The sequence below is a fragment of the Coenobita brevimanus genome, chromosome 104, assembly GCF_032717465.1.
Source record: "Coenobita brevimanus isolate Jiangsu-jjx chromosome 104, ASM3271746v2, whole genome shotgun sequence".
Classification (NCBI taxonomy): domain Eukaryota; kingdom Metazoa; phylum Arthropoda; class Malacostraca; order Decapoda; family Coenobitidae; genus Coenobita; species Coenobita brevimanus.
The window spans coordinates 45,586,173-45,595,446 of record NC_137057.1 but is presented as its reverse complement, the minus strand read 5'-3'; the positions used below and the strand labels follow the sequence as shown (position 1 = coordinate 45,595,446).

Genomic DNA, 9,274 nt, shown 5'->3' with positions numbered 1-9,274 from the left:
ATACTGAATGGTACAGGAATGTACAGTATAATGTACAGACACTGGGTAGGAGAGTGTATATGAAGGATATGGAGTGGGGGGGAGGGGAAAAAGGTAGGATAAAGGATAAAATGTAGAAAAGTGGTGAAGAGCAACATGACTGAGGGGTGTGGGTTGGTGAGAGGGTAGGCCAATGGTGGACAGGGTGACACAATATGCTTGTAGCTACCCCTTCCAAGATTAAGGCATCTAGCTGGAGACAGGCTGGACGGAAAATTCCATACTTAACAGTGTACACATGTTCCTAAAAACTACAATGTTACATGAAAATTATTTAAGGTGAAGGTTATGTTCCAGTAAGAAAGAATACATTATAAAAAATAAATAATTCACATTCAAAGTGGAAAGCAGTGTTAAATTTCATCTAATATTGTGACCTGAACAATTTAGAGGAATAACACTACCTTATTAGTGGCTGGTAATGTACAGTAATGAGATAAATGTAAGTGTGAGTTATATTACCATAATCATCTCCTTTCACTGCACAGCCTACATAATTAACAACAAACAATTGTGTTATGTGTTTTTGTTCCTGAGTGAAAGGATTTTAGTGAAAAAAAAGAAGAAAAAATGTGTTAAAGACTGTGTGTTAAATAAGAAATTACTGTACAACATAATATTTTACTTCATTTTGGACTAAACAGGTATACTGTACATTCACTACATGTTAACATTTTTCAGTCAACATCACCACCCTCACTCTTTTTCCCAGCTAAGGATGGGATGAGGCAGGATCCACATACAATGAAAAAGTGTGAAAGTGTGAGAAATATCAACAGCATGTCCTGTAAAATGGGTCCAACCACCACCCACACATTTCAAACTTCTGTCCTATCTATCTATAGCCAGACGCCATAATCCTGAGTTAGTTCTTTTATGGAGAGGGGAACTAACCCTCCGCCAACCCACTTGCTGACACGTACGGAACAAGTATGGGTTGGTAATATGGTTACCACCCAGTGCTGTAAATGGTTTCCTGGCTTACAGGAAATCATTAGGTTTGTCACTCAATGTAAAGCGACCTGAAAAGGAAAGTAATAAAAATTAACAAGAAAGATGGGAGAAATAGGAAGAGAGGAGGGTAAACACAGAAAAAGAATGATAAAGATGAAGGAAGAAGTAGGTGGCAATACATCAGTGAGTGGATGGTGGCTGCCACCACCTAAAACTTATTTAGCTACTCATATTCATTGCAATGTCCATCACTGCACAGGATATTATTTATAGTTTATAATAATGTGCATGTACGTTCCATATACAGGTACAGTAATATATTCCTGATCATATTACTGAATAACAAGATGAACACATATAATACCCTAAAAACAATAACATCATCCACTCACCTGATGTAAGACAATAATATCTCCAGGTGACTACACTAAGTGACAAGCCAAATTATTCCTTGTGGCCCGGAAAACCATTTACCACACTGGGTGGTAACCAAATAAGCAAACAGATGCCTGGTGATCTAGAGGATTAATGCAATCCCATCATATCTTGCCAGTAAGGGTTTACATCCACTGGAGGGTTGGGGTTCATACAATGCCACTCACGGGTTAAAAGACTGATCACCCTCACACTGGACATAAGGATTAAGCAGTTTACCCAAGGGCCCTTATGTACTATATGAGGCAATAATGGACTGAATTATAAACAGAGTATTATTCGTATTGTTGATAAAGGCTCCATCATGCTTGCATGCATTGGCCTTAGTTGCCTAATGGCGGCTGATCATGCTGCTTGATCTCCGGCAGCATCCTTATTCACCCCCTTAACACTATGGTCACAATCTACGACCTCATCCCAGGTCTTTTTCGGTAAGCCTCTCACAACCCTACCCAGACTAACAATACTGTAATAATAATACTGTAATTATGATAATAATAACAATAATAATAATAATAATAATAATAATAATAATAATACAGTAATAATAAACTTCTAATTATTTTTTGCCACTTAAGGACAGGATGAGGAACAGGTATGGTCCAGAGTACAATGAAAAAGAAGGAATAAAAAAGGGTAAACTATCAACAGCATGCCTGTATAATGTACTGTGCATAGAATGGTTCAGTAACATAACACATTAGATGGAGTGAGGTCTTGGGTGCAGACTGCAAGACATGGAGTTAATGAAAGATAATATTGTATGTCATTAGGCTAATCCCTTCAATATGGTGATGCAAGTTTTGGGCTTATTCTTGCTAACAACAGGCAATTATATTCAACTTAGGAATGATCTCTTGCCCTTTAGGGGTTTATAAAGGCTAGCTACATCTAACCTCTCCAGTGTGAAAAATCTTTTGTAAGCTAGGTAAAATCATCTGGCAATAACAAGAATCAAATGAAAAATATCACTATAGCATTAAGCTGAGAGAGTTAAAAACAAAAATTACTAAACCAACAGGGAATTGCAGGACAAGTATGGCAAGAAAAGTTTCTGGAATCACAGGTATACGGTATATAAATAAACACTAGATGACAGAGTTATGTTCCTGGAAAACCGACCAGACAACAGTCAACTGTATATCAAATGTGGAGATCATGGCACCCACATAAGCAAAATGGGCAATTATATACAGTCACAACTCAGTATGTGATGGGGTTACCGTATGTCAAGTGAAAACCTACTGCGTACCAGCTTATTATATATCCATGTCAGTTTAACATGGGTTCAATGGGAATACAGTATGTTGTGGTAGATCTAGGGCTATGTAACCTAAAATCTCAAAAAACATTACTGGGCACCCTTTTAGGCTTGCCCTCAGCTCCCTTAGTAGCAACACAGTTTCCACTAGGGGTAGCACCCTTGCCAGACATGATTTCCAAGTCACATGTGTCAGTATGTCACACAATCCCACTCCACTTAATAACGCACAATGCACTATTCATTCGACATGTCGAAAAAATACTCCGGCTAATACCAATACTGTACAACAGTCCTGTGTGAGACAGCCTTTACATGTACTGTAAAGTGATACCTTGGTTATCATGTACTTGGTTATACAGTATTGGTTTTCATTATCACTACAAGATGAAAATCTGCACTATTGCCGCCATTGCACATTTTTCATTTAAAAAACATCTTTATTATGCACCTGAGCCAGTTTCTGCAGACAATGGTGGTGAAATATTTATCTATGGTTTCTGATGGCTTTGAGGGACTGAAAGATGAGGCCTTATTCAAGGAGTTAATCCCAGGTGATGGAGACCACTGTTTCTCCACCCCCAAGCCTCAGAACCCCTTACCACAAGCCCATCTCCGTCCCTCTGTGGTATTTCTTCTTTACTGCATCCTTTTCATCACTTTCTACTAACCTATGCCTCTCTGTGTTTCTGATAATTACAATAACAATATTTATGTATTTAGTGGGAATAAATTGTTGCAAAAGAGAACTTTGGGTTTACAAATGGAAGGCCTGGTACCAAATATGATAAATCCCATAGGCTCTGCTTTCTTATAGTACAATTTCATTATCAAGCAATAGGTTCGGTACTGTACCAACTAGGCTATGCGCATTAACCAAGGGATCATTGAATTCAGTATGGACAGTGGGTGTTATGTGTCAAAAAGGTGACATATGGATGAGTATGTTGTGTACTGTAGGAGGACTACTGGACCATGGGAACAGACTGTATACAAACCCAGAAACATAAAATATATATACAGTATATATAAATATATACATATACATTATATAACGGCCATACCACGTTGAGTACACCGCTTCCCGTCCGATCAGCGAAGTTAAGCAACGTTGGGTCTGGTTAATACTTGGATGGGTGACCGCCTGGGAACACCAGATGCTGTTGGCATCCCTACGTGTCAAGTGGGGTTGGTGGAGGATTAGTGCCCCTCCCTGTAAAACAATTAACTCTAAGCCCTTGGCCACCCCATTTGGGATACATGGCGTCTGGCAATGAATGAATGAATGATATATATATATAGTAATCCCCGTACTATCCGGACGCCCACTTTTCGAAACCCCACTTACCGGGTCAGGATCCTTCAGAACCCAAAAATGGCCAAAAAAAAAAGAAAAAATATCTCCCCCAAAATCCAAAATTTTTCCCATCCATAATTTGAAACTGCCGAGCGGCACCAAACAGCTGTTTACACCACGGCCCTTTCACCCCTTCCTTCCTCCCCCCTCCCCCCTCCCCTGTCAAGGTTGCCATTTGGTATTTTTCATTACCAAATGTGGGCCAATTTGGTAATGAAAAATTCGTTTGGCAATGAATCAGAATAATGCATTACCAAATATGTATGAGGATACACAGGATGGAGATGGTGGATTGTTTGCTCTCTCAGATTAATCTGCTAGCCTACATAGCGTGAAAATAATCAACATGCTGTTAATTATAAGGAGAGTGATTACATGTATTTCCATTTGTATACATAATTAGTGAAGAATAAATGCTAGCTTTACGAATTTGGTAATGAAAACTGAGGAGTTTGGTAATGTAACCGTTGCGATCTGGCAACTCTGTTCCACCGTCACTAACAGTTACTGCCTAACTTCAATCGTGAGTAGATGCTTATCGCAGTGGATGCCACACGTGCTCGTTTTTTGTGAATAAACAGTGAATAAATTGCAATACCTCGTCACTAAACCACAAGGGAATTTACAGTGTTGTGCAGTGTTAAGAAATTAGAATTTAGAGTGCAAAGGATTAACTGTGGAGTGCAAATTGGTGGTTGAAACTGGTGTGGTGCAGTTAAGAACAATGTGTAGTGTTAAACAATTATAACTCACAGTGCAAAGAATTACGTGTGGCACAACACTGGATTATTGTACGTGCTTCAAGAGCATTTTCACCACTGCCAAAGCCTTAGAGAAGACAGCCACAGACGTGCTGTAAGTACCTGGCTGAGGTACAGTCACTTCTAATTCCTCATTCTGTGGTTCCTTTTCATTTATATCATGATTTATGTCCATTATTGGTGTGGATAGGGTCTTAAATAGGTTTAAATAGGTGCTATGCATGTCTGGTAGGGAGTTATTTAGGTGGCTTTCAAAGTTAGGCTGGGTTAGGGTCCTCAAGTACAAGTCCAGGAGGCTGGGGCCCACTTTCCGGACGGGACCACTTTCCGGACATGCCTTTGGCTCTACTACGTCACATAGTAGAGGGATTACTGTATATATATATACTGTATATACGCTATATATATACTGTAAATATATATATATATATATATATATATATATATATATACTGTATATACGCTATATATATACTGTAAATATATATATATATATATATATATATATATATATATTGTAAACAGTATATATATACCCTCAACCCCCTGCTATCACGCGTTCAGCTATCACGCTTATCTGCTATCATGCACACATCAAATGCACAACCACGCACCCCAAGACCGCTATCATGCGTCGAGTTTGAAGACAGGCTAAGCGAAACTTATTCACACGGCACTTCATATGAGGTTTGCAGAGGATACGATGGTTAATTGGAACGGTAACGTGGTAAAATTCCCGATTATAGCACAGGCATTTGCAATGCATCTGAATGGATTCCTGCCAAGGACACGATGGGCAAAACAGTGACCAAAACCCATTCGGCTCGAAAGAGTATATCGCACTACAGCATTGAAATTTAGCCTAACACTGAATACTGTACTTATTAATATTGTATTTTAGAATAAATATCAATCGTTTTGAAACCCTTATAAAGAGTTAATATTTCTTATGCCGAAAAAACTGTGATGTCGATAAAGTAATCACGTGTTTACAACTGAGACGGGGCTCTGATGACAGTGTGAGGAACGTGTGTGATAGCGTCCAAGTTTTGTTCCACTTAAATGTTCCTCAGCCATTCCTGATATAAGGTACCATGTGATACCCCCTTTAGCTGTGGACACTAAAGAAATGAAGACAGCCAAAGAGATCTGGCGGCAATTAAGCCACTCCCAAGCCTCGGAACCCATCAAAGCACCCAAGCCGTAATCCTTATAAATTTTTGATGGCCTTATATGTTGTTTATTTATTCATTATACTGTTATTATTAATATAATAATGCTTTATTTCATGTTAGAGGAGAGACTGGCAGGAAATCGTAGGCATAAAGTGGTTAAAAGTTAGATAAATGGGCCACTGAAAAACCAATTAGAAATTTTCCCATTGAGTGTTCACTTCAGCTATCACGGATTCGGCTATCACGTGCGTTTCCTGTGACCAATTAGGCGCGACAGCAGGGGGTTGAGTGTATATATATCTATCTATCTATCTATCTATTGCCAGAAGCCTCAATCCCGTTTGGGGTGGCCACAAACCAATCGCCTCCAAGTCGCCCTGTCCCCCGCCATTTCACTCCCCTGCTCCCAACTCACACCCCCCTCTCTCATATACTTCTCCACCCCATCTCTCCATCTCATCCTCGGCCTCCCCCTCCCTCTTTCCCCCTCCACCTCACTCACATACACTCTCTTCATCAGTCTTTCACCCTCCATCCTCTCCACATGGCCAAACCACCTCAGTGTGTTCCTCATAACGCTTCCTATCACATCCACATCCACACCACAACGCTCCTTTATATCCTCATTCGTCAGCCTGTCTCTCCATGTGACTCCACAGGCTCCTCTTAAATAACTCATTTCCACGGCTCTCACTCTTGACTTGTGTCCTTCCAACAACGTCCAAACTTCACTTCCGTACGTTAGAGTTGGTATCACAATACTGTCATGTAGTAACTTTTTCACTTCCATGCTCACTTCCCTGTTTCTTATCACTGCTTTCAAAGAACCAGCAACCTTTCTTCCCTGCTGTACCCTTTCAAGCACTTCACCCTCCAAACCTCCATCCTTACTCATCACACTACCCAAGTACTTAAACGTACTCACATTTTCCAAATTCCTCACCATCCAACCTCACTGTACATTCACTGACTTCACCTCTCTCAAAGACCATCACTTTACTCTTCCCTACATTCATCTTTAGATTCCGTTTCTTACACACTCTCTCAAACTCATCCACCAAGCCTTGCAGCTCCCCTTCGTCTTCACTCAACAACACAGTATCATCTGCAAACAACAGTACAGGGAGTTTCCAAACACTATCCTCTCTCACCAGGGCCATTCCAACATCCACTATCCTACCTTGTACCTCTTTTATTACCCCATCCATGTACAGATTGAACAACCATGGAGACATGACACATCCCTGCTTCAACCCAACTTTCAAAGAGAAAAATTCACTCAGTTCACCATCCACACGCACTGCAGCCTTCGCACCATCGTACATACTCTTCACAGCATTCAACAACTTCCCATCTACTCCATATATTCTTAACACTTTCCACAATCCTAGTCTATCCACCCTGTCATATGCTTTCTCCAAATCCATGAAAGCCGCATACAACTTCTTTCCCTTCTCTAGAAACTTTTCCATTAAAGATCTGAGAATGAATATCTGATCTACACAACCTCTTCCCTTCCTAAAGCCTCCCTGTTCTTCTCCAACTAATTTCTCTGTTCTTTCTCTAACTCTGTCAATAAGTATCCTACCATACACTTTTCCTATTATACTAAGAAGACAAATGCCCCTATGATTACCATACACTTCTTTTTCCCCTTTTCCTTTGTACAAGGGAATAATTATACCTGACTTCCAATCCTCCGGGACTCTACCTGCATCCCAGGCCAATCTGCACATCTTCCACATCCATTCTACTACTATCTCTCCCCCATGCTTCAGCATTTCACCACACACTCCATCAATTCCTGGGGCTTTCCCGAGTTTAACTTTCTTCATTGCTTCCACAACTTCTATCCTACTAATTTCTTCCTGTCTTCTCACCTCCCTCCTTCTCCCAGCCATTCCCCAGCCACTTATACTCGCATTACTTCCATCCTCCACGTTCAACAATTCCTTAAAGTGTTCTCTCCATCTGCTCACTTTTTCTCCCTTCTCCACTAGTAATCTACCATTTCTATCTTTCACTCCCCTGCTAACTTCACTTCCACCCTGTCTTACTCTTTTCACCTCTTTCCAGAACATTTTCTTACAGTCCCTCCACTTTACACTCAAATTCCTTCCAAATTCCTCATCCACTCTCTTCTTACTCTCTCTTACTAATCTTTTCACCTCTCTCTTTCTTTCTACATATAACTTTCTCTTCCGCCTCTCAACTTCTTCCACGCCCCTATTTCTCATCCATTCATTGTATGCTTTCTTCTTTTTGTGCCACAGCCAGTTTCACCTCTTCAGTCCACCACGCAGTTCCATGCACAACACTCAGTCTTCACTTCCTTCCACACACCACATCACATGCTGCACATATTTCTTCTGTAAATAGTCTACACACACACCTTCCACGTCCCCCATCTGCTCCAATTCATATTTGCCCAATCGTTCCTCCACTTCTCTCTTATACTCTGCCTTTTTCTCATCCTCTTGTAACCTTTCCACTCTCCTTGCAACTACTCCTTCCTCTCGTCTTTCCCTTCTTCTATTCCTCCATCTTACTTGAACTTTAATTCTGGCCACCACCAAGTAGTGGTCAGAAAGTCCCATCCCCCAACCTCTATAAACTCTTGCATCCAATATACATCTTCGCATCCTTTAATCCACACACACATAATCAATCATTGCCTTCCTTTCACTCAGTTCACCACCCACCCTTCTCATCACTCGCCATGTATACCTGTGGATCATTTTATGCCTGAAGAGGGTATTGGCTATCACCAACCCCCTCCCAGCACAAATGTCCACTAACGCACTCCCATTCTCATCTACCTCAGCAGGCACACCCCACTCACCAACTATTCCATCCACCTTCACATTCCCAACTTTACCATTCATATCACCAATCAAAAACACTCTCTCATTCCTTCCAAACTTTTCCATGCACACTTCTACATTTGTCCAGAACTCTTCTCCAACTCTTCTAGCACAATCTTGCGTTGGCGCATACACACACACAATCGCCCACATTTGTATTCCAACTTTCAACTTTACCCACACAATCCTTGATCCAACTGATCCATACTGTCTTATGCTCCTCTTCCATCTTTTACTCACAACTATACATACTCCTTCCTTTGCCCTCTCATTCTCACCTACTCCTGCACATATACCCCATCCATACTCCCATTCTCTCACACTTTCTCCTCTCCATTTTGTTTCAGTTATTCCACATACATCCACTTTCGCATCCTCAAGCACCTGGACAATCTCTCTCTCTTTCACCTCATCATTTGCTCCTCTTA

The 9,274-nt window shown here is 40.7% G+C and overlaps 1 non-coding gene across 1 annotated transcript; it reads left to right on the top strand.

The window, feature by feature from the left end:
- Nucleotides 1-3,739: 3,739 nt before the first annotated feature.
- LOC145416181 (5S ribosomal RNA) lies at nt 3,740-3,858 on the top strand. Its single transcript, XR_013900225.1, has one exon. It is a non-coding gene; the product is annotated as a 5S ribosomal RNA (ribosomal RNA).
- The last annotated feature ends 5,416 nt before the right edge of the window (nt 3,859-9,274 follow it).